This window comes from Durio zibethinus, chromosome 10, assembly GCF_047325235.1.
Source record: "Durio zibethinus cultivar Kanyao isolate XHJ-2024 chromosome 10, ASM4732523v1, whole genome shotgun sequence".
Classification (NCBI taxonomy): Eukaryota; Viridiplantae; Streptophyta; class Magnoliopsida; order Malvales; family Malvaceae; genus Durio; species Durio zibethinus.
The window spans coordinates 26,338,320-26,351,512 of NC_143171.1; the positions used below are offsets into that span (position 1 = coordinate 26,338,320).

At 31.0% G+C, this 13,193-nt stretch overlaps 2 long non-coding RNA genes across 3 annotated transcripts; both read right to left on the reverse strand.

Moving 5' to 3' along the window:
* Positions 1 to 498: 498 nt before the first annotated feature.
* On the reverse strand, positions 499 to 9,519 carry LOC149516615 (uncharacterized). Of its 2 annotated transcripts, XR_016345869.1 has the most exons (3): positions 8,887 to 9,519; positions 8,139 to 8,677; positions 499 to 5,659 (listed from the first exon to the last, which is right to left on the reverse strand). It is a non-coding gene; the product is annotated as an uncharacterized LOC149516615 (long non-coding RNA). The 2 variants fall into 2 exon arrangements; XR_016345868.1 differs by having other exon boundaries at positions 8,139 to 9,519.
* Positions 9,520 to 10,140: 621 nt separating this feature from the next.
* On the reverse strand, positions 10,141 to 12,305 carry LOC149516616 (uncharacterized). The gene is made up of 3 exons (XR_016345984.1): positions 11,939 to 12,305; positions 11,431 to 11,807; positions 10,141 to 11,242 (listed from the first exon to the last, which is right to left on the reverse strand). It is a non-coding gene; the product is annotated as an uncharacterized LOC149516616 (long non-coding RNA).
* Between the last annotated feature and the right edge of the window lie 888 nt (positions 12,306 to 13,193).

Genomic DNA, 13,193 nt, shown 5'->3' on the forward strand with positions numbered 1-13,193 from the left:
AAGATTTGAACACAAGTTAAGAAAGGAAGCTGTCCAACGTAGGAATTGGATTGATCATCCAATTCGAATCTCTGTCCCCCCTTCAATTTAATGCCTCTTCATATGCACCAATAAAAAATAATGCTCTCCGGTGCTTATATTTGGTAATTAAGAAGAGATATATAGAACATATACAATAGAGGTAAATAGTAATCCTATATCAAGTTTGTGTATATTTTCCTTTCTTCAAAACTGTAATAGAACCAAAAGGTATACTAACTTATTACTTCTATTTTTATATAAAAGACGTCGCAAATTGAGGATATGATAGAAAATTATAAATGTTAGAATTTGAATATCAAATCTGTTTAATATTATTTTTTAAAAATAATTATATAAATCAATTGAATTAAATCTTAGATTTAACTTAGAGTATAATTGTATGAGATGCCCATATAAATATTTCTATGGGTATTGAGCATTTTCAATGATTAGTGCATGTATATTTTTTCTGAAAAATAAGCTCAAAAAATATATTATTATTGATATGCAACAACATTAATCATATATAACAAAGTAGTTGCATACCTTGAATAAGTTTGGAAGCAGATGCAAGGAGAAAATCTAGCAAAGAAGTTGCAAGGTTTCTTGTCGCTGAAGGATGACACTGCGCCAAGATTAAGAGATAATAAGGGCTAGCCAGTGTCAACCCTCCTGCGACAAGAGACCTCCAGCTCCTCTTTTATCTCTCTTGTTTTGCTCTTCTCCCTCTCTTGCATTCTTTGCCCTCTCCCACCACAGCTATATATACAGCAAAAGACTTGACTAATTAATTTGTTTCATTCTAGAATATTAATTTTCTAATAATTCACTGCATTAGTCAGTGATTTAAGGCAAAAGCAAAACATGTTTTCAATGAAGAATCTACGAAAGAGGGTGAAGGTCCCATACTCAAATATTCAACCAAGTTGAGCACTTATTCATCCCACATGGGAAACTGGCTAGTAATTTACTTCCATGTATAAATAATTAAATATTTCTTAGTTGAAATTTATCACTCAGCTAGAAATTTCGTCAATGTTTCATTTCATTAAAGCAAACAAGAAAATGAAAAATGAAAAAGAGTTGGCTTTATCTATCTTGTTTCCCCATTAATTCTTTGAAAATGAAATCTTGCTCAATTTTCATTATATTTGAATGATCGCCTGTAAACCAATTAAGCACTGAATTTGGGTAGGTGGAGTTGGTAAAAACCATGTTGCTTGCAGAAAAAAGCAATTAAAATTACGTAGACCTGACAATTTAAAATACGATATGAATATAATACGAAAATAAGACAAGAAGATAACACAAGTTAGAATTTTAATAATAACTATATAAAGTCTAACAAAACAGAAAAATTTGTATTTCAAGTTTTCGTATACACATGAATTGTCATATGCAATTTTCGTATAATAAATGATACAAATACACAAATTTAAATATTTTATATAATAAAAATATACAAATCACCAAATCTACTAACATGCATACATGTTAATATATGTTATATATCAGCCATGAAGGTTGGAACTTAATTTGCTCAAAAATTTTCATGTTTTAATAGAGGCGCCAATGCTATATCATTCAGAGATCATTTTATAGAGATGATGGTTGTGTTTTCATATATAAATAAATATATATATATAATTTACGTCTAAATTGGAGTAAATTGGGTTCAAAAGATTGGGGCATCACAGAGTTTGTCTTTTTAAAAGGTGTTATAATTTTTTTTTTTTTACAATTCACCAATAGAACTCATCCATAGAAGAACCCCATTTTCATAAGGGTATCTTCCTGTCTCCTTAATGAAAAAGCTGAATTTCCAAAAATTTGATTCTTTTCTCATCAAGGATTCTTCAATTATAGTTTTCCCACCTTTGGATATGGATGATTGAACCTTGATGAAATTTCAACACCTTATTAGTTAAATTTAAAACTCCATTTTGTAGGAAGGATGAAAATAATAATAATAATAATAATAATAATAATAATAATAATAATAATAATAATAATAATAATCTGATGATTGAGCTACAAATAGCATGTATTGCTGTGAATCACGATCACTGTTCAATTAAAAAACTTTGTAGATAGAGAAATAGGAACTATAGTATACAGTTTGCATCTACTATTAGATCAATTTAACAAGAGATTTGGCAAAACAATTAGTTAGAATCCCAAAATTTTAGTCAAGTACAAGAAAACACATAAAAGATTAGAAATTAAAACTTTTAATTCAAAGGTTTCATTTAAGAAGTTTATGGGAAACCATAGAGCCTACACCTCTAACTAGCTAGCTTCATATTGCCATAGGAATGCAGAAATCAGAATTTGTTGAAAAAAGGAAATTTGTGTTATGCATACTAACAGAAAGATGAAATATCAACCAAAAGAATCCATAAAATAAAATAAAAAATGAATGAATTAAACTATAATATTCAAGTCTCAACTGATCTCAAATATGACTCAACTCAAGAAACTGCAAACTCAATACTGCAGAAATTAAGTTTGTTGGAGATCAAAGATCAACTCTCGGCAGATAAAGCAAGCAAGAAAGAAAGCCTGATAACATTAGAGATTACCTAGAATCCTGACGCAGGGAGATGATGCGTATCTCAAAACAGTGCCTGTACTCTCCATATTCCATCCAGATTCCAGAGTGAAGAAATAAAGTAATGAGATACACACCATCTCCCTTGCGACAGGATTCCAATGCAACCCATTCAAACCAGCTAAATTTGGTATCCACTACTTTTTTCACAATCTGAGATATATGGTCTTGACATTTCTGAGAAATGAAGAACCTTTATATAGCTAGACAGACAAATTTGTGCACACGTGCATGTGAACGAAAGACTGGGTTACTTACTCTTAAATTGTCCTTTTATTCAACTTTTATAAAGAAAGTTTGAAAAATTCTTAGTCCATATAACACGATCAAAGTCGTTCTGCGCTGTAGGGACCATGAAAATAATGTATGGTTAAAAGACTAGGGCTGAAGCTGCTCTAATCAAAGTCAACGCACCAATGAAAAGTAAACTGATGCGGTCATGGAGGGGAAAACCAGTTGCAGCATAATTTGGTTTCAGGAAATATTGATTAGTTTCAGCTGATCGCGTCAATCAATGAGAATGAAGTGAAACCGAGAGAATTGTGGTTTCAAATTTGCTTTAGCTCTTAAATGTTACAATGAAAGCAATGTTTACAATATCTCCAATTAGCAAAGTATGAACGAATGAATACGAAATTTAACTCAATTGATTCCTATAACAATTTTTAAATTATGACACTCAATAGTTTTGAGATTCAAATTCCAATACCAGCAATCATTTTTTCTATTATCAAGTTACAACGTTTTCTGTAAATATATATATATAAGCTAGTGTCTAATTTGTTAGTTTTGGCTCACAGCAGTACTATACCTACCAATCTCCTCTTGTATGTGCCATTTTGACAGTGAACAAGTTCCATTCTTACATATATATTTTTTTGAAAAGTAAAATATTTATTAATAAGAATAAGGTACCTTAGAACCAGGCTACAAAATTAGAAGGTCTATGCACTCCCGTCTTAACGAGGGAATCCACGAAATGATTAGCTTTTCGAAAGTTTCATTCTTATATGATCAATCAATTTGACTGACGAATCATCATATTCTTAGTTAAAACTTCATTGACAAAAATTACTTGGATGACTAGCCTACCTTGGGTTCAGATATCGGTAAGCCAAAGACTTAAAATAAAATTTTTTCATCTTTCACCTCTTGGTCCAGCGATTAAAAAGGTTTTACAAAAACATAAAAGTCGAATCAAAATTTTTTTTCTTTTTTTCCCTTGTAAAAGTTATGCTCTCCCTAAACTAAAATAAAAAAAAAAAAAAAGATTTTCTCCTGTCTCTGTCATCCTAATTATAATTCTATTTGTGTTCAAATTGTATATTCATTCATCAACGTGATAAAAGAGCAAGAGATGAACAAATCAATTAAAACAGCTTGCATCAGCATAATGACAAACATATACCAAAATATAATATTGCATCTACTCCAATATGTACAGCTCTCATCGACAAAAAAAACATGTGCCGCAGAAAATGAAAGTCAAAGTCTATTAGTCACCTTAAGTTATTAAATGTTCACACTTGAAAAAGAAACTAAAGACTGAACAGAAGATGGGAAAATGAAAATTTCTTAGAGGAACTTAGATTAATTTGGTTGGATTGTGATATTAATAATAATAATAATAATAATAATAATAATGGTGAGATTAGATGGTATAATACGCAAATGCAATCATGATAATGAAATTAGTCATTTTTACACTAAAGCAGTTGATTGCCTTTGTAGGGTAACTACACCATGGGATGATATCTAAATACACTCAAGTGTGGTTGGCCTCTCAAAAAAGCCAGCGCGGTATAATTCAAACTGGCCCTTAGTCATTTAGGTTTGCATATATATATATAAAGATCAATTTATACAATGAAAAACTAAGAATATTTTACATATTTCTTTAATCATTAATTTCAATAAATTTAAAGTATAAAAGAGATAAATAAAAATAAAGAAAAAATAATTTAATTTTATCTCTAGGATATATTAAAATCAATGATTAAAAATATTTTTTAAAATTTTTAATTTTACATTATATAAGTAGATTCCTCCTCATTTATAGATATATATATATATATATATATACCAGCTTCAGAAGCACATTCAGAAAGGAAGGGTTCATACATTTTTGTTCATATCTCTTTTATTTGCCAATCTTTAGAATGAATGCCAGTTATAAAAGCCTAGTCATTTCAGGGGTTCTATATTAGCTACCACTTTATCAGCTTGTTGAAGCCCGCAAAACAAGGCTAATTACAATTAAGGTAATCAAAAGGGAATTAATTAAGATAAGGTACTATTTGCTTGATGGCACTGAATTTATTCTTTAATTCGGCAATACCTATGGGTATGAATAAAAAATTATATCATATATGTTTTCCATGTCATTATATCATTGCAATTCCTAGGATATATGCTTTACTGGCATTGTCTCTAACCAAGAAGAAACCTTAAGAATTAATTTATTTTTTAATTTGGCCTCCTGTTACCCTGTCACATTGACAAAAGCTTTTCTTGCTATTAAGAACATAATGATTCAGGTCATTTTCTCATAAAGCAAAAGAAAAAGTCTCTTAACAATTTTTTATAATTTTTTCAATCAATCATTGTAAAAGAATGCATTTCTTAGTGCTATATTCTATTATGCTCTACTGGCTTTGTCTCTAACCATGAAGCTGGCAAATTTAAAAATGGCAGTGGGAGATTCTTAAATTCTTACCAGATACCATGATACGAACAGCATTTAAAAAAAACAAAATTATAATTCCCTGTGAGCACCTGTGCCGCTCGCCACCCAACTACCATGCATCATCACCCAAAAAAATAAAGAGAGCGGCTAACTTACCTCTGTCTCAACTATTGGAAGCCATTGATGCAGATGAAGAAAGTTGAGGGTTCAATCAAGACCAGAAAGCCTGCTGCTTGATTCAGCTATAGACATTACTGTAAGTGTCACCTCTCCCCCAACATCATTTTTCTTTCCTCCAATATCGGCTCAATTTTCCAACATATTTTAGAGAAGAACATATTCTGGCCAAAATGAAAAACATTAATTATCATATATGCAAAAGGAATTGAGAGTAGCTGATACTTTGCTTCTTCCCACAAGTATTGAAAAGACATAATCTTGTAACGTGTAAGAGAACAGTTTCAGCCGCATCTTATGATATATGGTACATTTGATATTCAATAACCGCAAACCTTTTATTTTTTTTTTTTTTTGAAATTTGGTAGTCACTTTAAATTTTAATTTTTTTTATTTATAAAATTTAAAATTAAAATTTTATTTTAAAAAATCAAATTTTTTATTATTTGGATCAACAAACATTAGTGATTTATCTATGTACTATTGTCAATGAATTCAGAGAACACAGCTAGAGGTTAGAGTCTAAGAGAAATTGTTTATGATCAAAAGATACTACAATCTTATCCAATCATGTTCGCCATCACATGCTATATGGCTTCTAAAATTGACCTGAATAGTTAACTTTCCACCGGGTAGTGAAAATCATGCATATAAAATAATGAATAATTAAACATATATAGGTTTTAGCCCTTCAATAATCCATCTCTCCATCATCCCTGTCATGAATAGCTCCACACCTATATGAGTAGACAAGCATGTACATTTCTAGACCAAGTGCATATATATATATATATATGTATATGCATAGAGAGAGAGAGAGAGAGAGAGAGAGAGAGAGAATTTCTTTCTCAAAACAGGTGCTTGAGTTTGCCTCGCTTTAATCGTTATAAGTTTTATCTGTAGTTAAGAACTTTTGGGATATAGGATTCTCTCATTGAAGGACCTAAGTGGAATGTGGGGTAGTGGACAGGCGACAACAAAAGGTTTTGGTAAATATAACCATCTAAGGAGGGTCCTTGACTAATCAACATTGGCTTGGGCCGATGGTGTTTGGGGCTGCTTTCCGTACAATGCCAAGCACAATAAGGTGAAGCCATCTGTACTCCCTTCAGGTTCCAGGTCCTTTTTACCCATTATATCTGTCCTTTTGCTTGGTGTTCCTTGAACGTAGCCACCTTTTGCCTGAACTATATGCATATCTAAGTGATGCATTTGAGGACGGCCCACAGGAAATAATAATGTAAAATGCGGCTAGAAGTATGGCGTGTCTATGTACCTTTCAGCTGAAGACTAGTTACTCATCATTTGATTTCATCTAAAAAATATACAACTTTACTTGAGTAGGAAAAAGATAGACTTCTATAGGAGTCTCTTATAGTACTGTTCTGATTTCAGCTTGAAATGAACAAGGCCTTGATGTTACTATAGTATAATATTATAACTGTTAAACGTTATATCTGATCATTTTTATTAACAATTATCACTTGATGGGATCCTATAATAATTAATATATATATGATAACTAGACTGCCCATGGACTTGTCAAACATGTGTCAAAGAATCAAAGAAGAAAATACAGTTAAAACGGTTCATGGGAAGAGGCTCTAAAAAACTGAAGAAGCAAAGAAGATGTTCAGAGAATAATGAACCACTTTGGCTTGTTAAAGCCAACTGATCATGTTGAAATGAACAAGTGAAAATCAGATGATTAAAAGAAATGTTTTGAAGCGAATCTAATAAACCCTTTTAAGCCATATTTGATACATAAGATGATGGTTATGATAAAATAATTATTTTCTTATATCATATATCATTTGCATCTAAATAAATAAATAAGATTGTAAAGAGGATTTTCTTAGCATAATATGATTCAATCTTCCCAAAATGATTATTTTTAATTCATATAGTTGAATTTACATGTTGTATTATATTTTTAAAAATTATATTAATAATTTAAATTATTTACATTTTAAGAAAGGATAATTTTGATTAATAAATAAAATTATCTTAATCCAATCTTTACACACATTAAATGTAAGATAAGATGATATTATTTAATCTAATTATATTCATAATATAATCCTATTATATCCGATCATAATCTTGTGCACAAAATACATTTAGTTGTTTATATTTTAGAGAGCTAATAAGGAGGAGAACTAATAAGGAGGGGAAGGAGCATAGGAAGAGAACGTTTACATTGCTCATATATGTTTTTGATACATTGTTAATATTTTAATCAGTGATTTGGAGAGCGTATTTCAATAGAAGAATTATGATTGGGTTGTTTCATGATCTCTCCCTTTAAGTGACAATTTTTTTGGAATTTCTTTTCCAAATTTCAGAAAAAGATGGTACTTTTTCTTTAATCCACTTCTCCCATCTCTTATTCCAAACCCAAATTTAACAGATTATACTCACAAAGCAGTTAGTTGTTCTCTAGGAAAAGAAAAATGGAGCACTATCTGATGTAAATCACAGTCACAAACCATTTTATACCAAACTGCTTCATTCAAGCTATAACTTGCAAACAGAGAGACACACATGAAATGTAAATCAAAAACCTGGTACCAAAGAGAAAGCAAAAGAGAGAACTGGATAAAATTAGTAGAGTATTTCCATATGATCAAGGTACTTCCATACCTTTGATAAAATTTGGGGCGGAATCTGATGTTGCTGCTTTGCTGATATCTTATTCTTGCCATGTCATTGTAGAAAATCTGTATATGTATATACTGATCATATATATACATATAAGCCTCAACATAAAAGAAAATCAATAAAATCAACATAAATATATATATATATATGTTAGTAAGAACAAACAATATTAAAAATCAAGATTCTTCTATAACTTGTTGTCTCAGATCGATCAAACTGATCAAAACTAAGCAATCAGCCTCCACCCATAGCAACTTAATGCCTTAATTGTTCCGGGTTAGGGTTTCAAGAAAAAAATATAGAGAAGAGAGAGAGATCAACACACTGTCATTGCGATCAAGGGCTAAGGTGATCCAGGGGCTAGTTAAATAAAGTAAGAGATCGTTCAGATTAAAACTTGGGTTGGACTGGGTTTAGCGGATTGGTGTAACTTGGTATGCCTAGAAAATCGGTATATAGAAAAGGATCGCTTTTGCATTCAGACTTCAAACAAACAACCCTTTGGTCTCTACTCGCCAACTCTGAAAAAAAAAAAAAAGCAAAAACAGTTATGAAGATGATCTTGACTGAGGATATGGGAGGGAAGTTTGTCAGAGGAAGATGGCGCCTATAATCTTCTTCTTCTTACAAGCACTATTACCATAGGTATAGGCGCTATCTCTCCTGCGACAAACTCCACTATAACCTCACTGCTTTCTGAGGCTTTTCAATGATCCATATTCATCCTTACCGCTGATCTCCCTTGGAATTTTATGCCTGCAAGAAATAAGATTGGAGGTGGTTTGTGGGTAGAGATCATATATAGATATATAAAGAGATAAGAGAAAGAGTTGGATTTGGATTTGAAGGGGAGGGCTATGGAACTACGCATGAAATTTCAAAGCTAAAAACATGATTGACAAAGGTAAAATCAAGAAATAGAGATCAATAGCACTTAACAAAAATCTCTGACAAATAAAAAGCTGACAACAAGCTTTTTGAGATGCTTTTTCAAATTGCATTGAGGTTTACAGCTATGGGTCCATATAATGTTTTGTTTTTTATTGTTTACTGTACATAAGGTTTTTTTTTTTTTTTAACCTTCAAGAGAGAAAAGCAAGTCAATTAAAGGAAAAGAAAACTAAATTGGAAATTGAGAAGATGAATCTGGCCCTTTTCTCTTTACAGTATATGTTAATGTACAGCATTATCTTTGCTCCTTTCACAATCACATGTGTCACATGGTTCAAAGGCATACGTGCCTTTGATTGAACATTTTTCTTATACATGTTTGAATGACTAAAAGATTATATTGAGACAATCATATACATCAATCCACATATATATATATATAGCAAGTTTGGTCTCTTTGTGGGAAGAACTACATCAATCAATGAGGTATTATTTGTATTAATTCAAAGATCTTATGATTTTATCTCACAAAAAGATGATTCATAAATATAGATTTAAGTATTTATTTATTTATTATAGCAAATCTTGAAAATATCCTAATGTGAGATTGGGTGACACAAACTCCATTCACATTCTCGTCAAACCCAACACAAAACACATACAAAATTAAGATCACATTAAATATTGAGATTCTAGAGGTAGCTCATAATGTATAGTACTTAGCTCAAGTCGACTATAACCGTTTTAATATTATTTGTAAAAATTTATATCCAATTTGTGAGTTATTATTCGTTTTGATTTAAAAATCTCATGATTTTATTACATAAAAAATGCTTTACAAATATAAATTTAAATATATACTTATATATCATCATAAATTTTCAAAACATCGTAACATAAGAGTAAGATATCACACCTTACAAAAAAAGTATGCAATACTAAAGCTTCATTTGAATATGACCACACCTGTAATGAGACACGAGCAAAAGGCACCCAAATAATTTAAAATTTATTAATTTTATAAATATTAAATAATTTTTAATCTAACATTTTTTATATTTATTTTTTATTTTTAAAATATATAATTCACCGTCACATTATTTTTATATTTAAATACATATCTCATCATCAATTTTAATCTCATTACAATAAAAATCAACTTTACTTTCATCACTGTTTTTAATTTCAAGAAAACTGTTTTGACTACCCATCTAAATTAACCGAATTTATAAACCACTATAATAAGAAATGTTATACGGAGATAAAGAGGAATAACTATTGGTGGTTTCAAATAAATTTGGACCACAAGTAGAGGGAGGTTCAATTATAAGAACAGATAAGGTACCTAGGTTTCTCTGTTTTTTGTCCTTTTCATTTGTTTTCCTTTTTCTCTTCCCACCACTTGAGAATCAATCCTTTTCCGCTAGAAAGATACCAGGCTAAGATTCATGATCACAAGAAAAACTGGCATGCCGTTGGCTCACGTAAATACCAATGATCGATTGACTAGTTGATGACTCTTTATAGTATATGTAACAGGACCACAGAGTGAGTATATAACAGTAAAAAAAAAAAAAGAGTGGCATCAACCCCCTCAACAACATTTAATTGGTGGGGCAACCCAATGGGCTAACAGCACGAAAGGTACTAGATAAAAAGTCATCAAAAAACAATTCCGGGAAATGAAAAAGGAAATTGAAACTAAGCTTGTAGTAACCAAGACATGATAATTTCTCAGCTTCGAGGAGTACGAAACAATAGCTAGACATATATAGATGTGTGTGTGTTTTTTTAGATTGTGATTTTTGTGGATAGAATTTTCTTGCCAGCTAATGTACTGAATTCAGGCCCTTTAGCAAAGAAAATCAACTTATTAACATGATAATTTAGCACTATGACATGTCAATTTAGGTTGGATACATTTATAAAGTTGATGTCGGCTGAACAAAAACACTGTATCGGTCCCTACTCTCATAGCAGGTTTTTTTATCATGTTCCTGGCCATTAACCCTATAAGATGGTGACAGCTTTTTCTCGTCTATGCAATTTGGATGGAAAATAATTGGAGAAGAAACTTTAATGCAATATGATGATGCTCTCTCGACCCCACAGGGTGATGTCATTCCAGATGCAATATGTTCTCATGTTCTGAGTTTGGTTTGTACTACTGTACGGACTTTATATATCATCTTTACCTGAAAAAACCCAGGAAATTTTTTAACTGTTTCTTCTTCAAAATCCCAGTTTTTGACTATTGGAAACAATTTCAAAGAGTAGCTTTAACTGAAATTTAGCCAAGAGGCTTAGGATGCTTGTCAAAGATAGAGCAATTTGGTGAGAAGTATTGCTGTAAAAATTAGAAATGAAAGCTAGCTTTGCATACCTGTGAAGAACTATGGATAAGCAAAGAAATTGCAGTGTATATCTTTCACAAGGCGACGGCACTTTGCTGGGTTCTGAGGATGGGATAGTTGGTATCTGGCATCCTACCCCTTATAGTCTTGAAAATACGTTGAATTATGGTCTTGAGAGAGTTTGGACAATCAGGTTCAGGTATGATGAAGGTGTTGGTATTTTAGAATATTGGTGTTGACTCTGATGCAATCAATGCAGCTTGATTCGTCGAAATATTGATGTTACAGTGAAAAACCTCCACTGGGCTGACGATTTGGTGGGAATTTGCCATTTGTACAATATCTTTCTACTGCAAATTTATAGCAATATCATCAAAAGAGCTGGTTTAACTGAGATAAATATAGCCTGCAGGATTAGGAAAACATATAAACAAGAAAGACAAAGGAGATGAATGATCCATACAGATCGCAATTTGTGTAAGAAAAATTTTATATATATATATATATATATTGCAAAGAAATGGAAGATTTGCATACCTGTTAGGCACTAAAGGAAAACATGAAGAAGATGAGCAAAGAAGTTGCAGGGTATCTTGTCACAAGGCGACGGCACTAATTTTCTGGGTTGCTTTGCCTTGCCATGCCATGGGAAACTAGCTATAAGCAAGGAAGCAACCAAATAAAAAAGCCAGTGCCATCGCTCCTGCGACAAGACTCCCCCAACCTCTTCTTTTTTGGATTTCTTGCTTGTGCTTTTCTCTGCATATTCTCAATGGTTTTTCCATGCTTCATATCTGTTCTTATAGGCCTGAACTGGAGACTTAAATTCCCATTTCAATGCATGGAAATTGCATTTGGGAGAGAGGATTGCTCTAATGTGCTGGCAAATGAAAGAAAAGTCTTCCAAGACTTAGTTAATTAATCACTAAAATGCGTTCAAAATTGTTGAAAGTCTCATTTAAACGTACTAAGCTCACCAAACTTATAAAATTTCCCCTTTTTTATTTTAGAAAATGAGAAAACAACACTACCTTTAACTCTCTATTTATTTAATTATAATTTTTATCATTTCACATTTCTTTAAAAAATAAATAAATATATGTTTCACTCTTGACCACCTAATTTATTCTTTCCCGTTTCATATTTCAAATTGTTTAATATGATATGTTTAAATATATTTCTCATAAATGAAGACAAATTCAAAGTGATAATCTCTTAATTAAACAAAGTTTTTGAAAATTCATGAGAAAACACTGACCTTTTCAATATCCAACTTATAAATAAAAAAAAAATGTTTACATATGGAATGAGATTTAAATTTAAAATATATTGAATTTCATTTTTTAAATATAATAAAATAAATCGATTAAATTAAATTTTAAATTGAAGATATTTTCTTTCATTCATATGCACGGAAAGCTTTTTTTTTCCCCAACTCATGTGCTAAGTATTATAAGCATGCTAGTGGCTTTGGACCAAACGTTACTATTCCTTCCACCACGTGCATTATACCACTAGTAACGACATTTTTAATTTGCGATTGTCAGTAGTGTATTCAACGTCGCAAAAGGATTAAAAATTTGTCGGGAAAACCTACATTGGTGTAATGTTTCAATCTATTTGTAAAATTAATTCGTCGATTCTATGTAATTCTAAATTTATAATATTACATATTTTAAAAATTTCAGACACATCATTGATCTTTACAAAAAGTAGAAAAGAAAACTTGAGATTGGAGAAAAATATTATTTGCTAGTAATTAATTCTTGGTTGAAAAAAATGTGATTAAGTG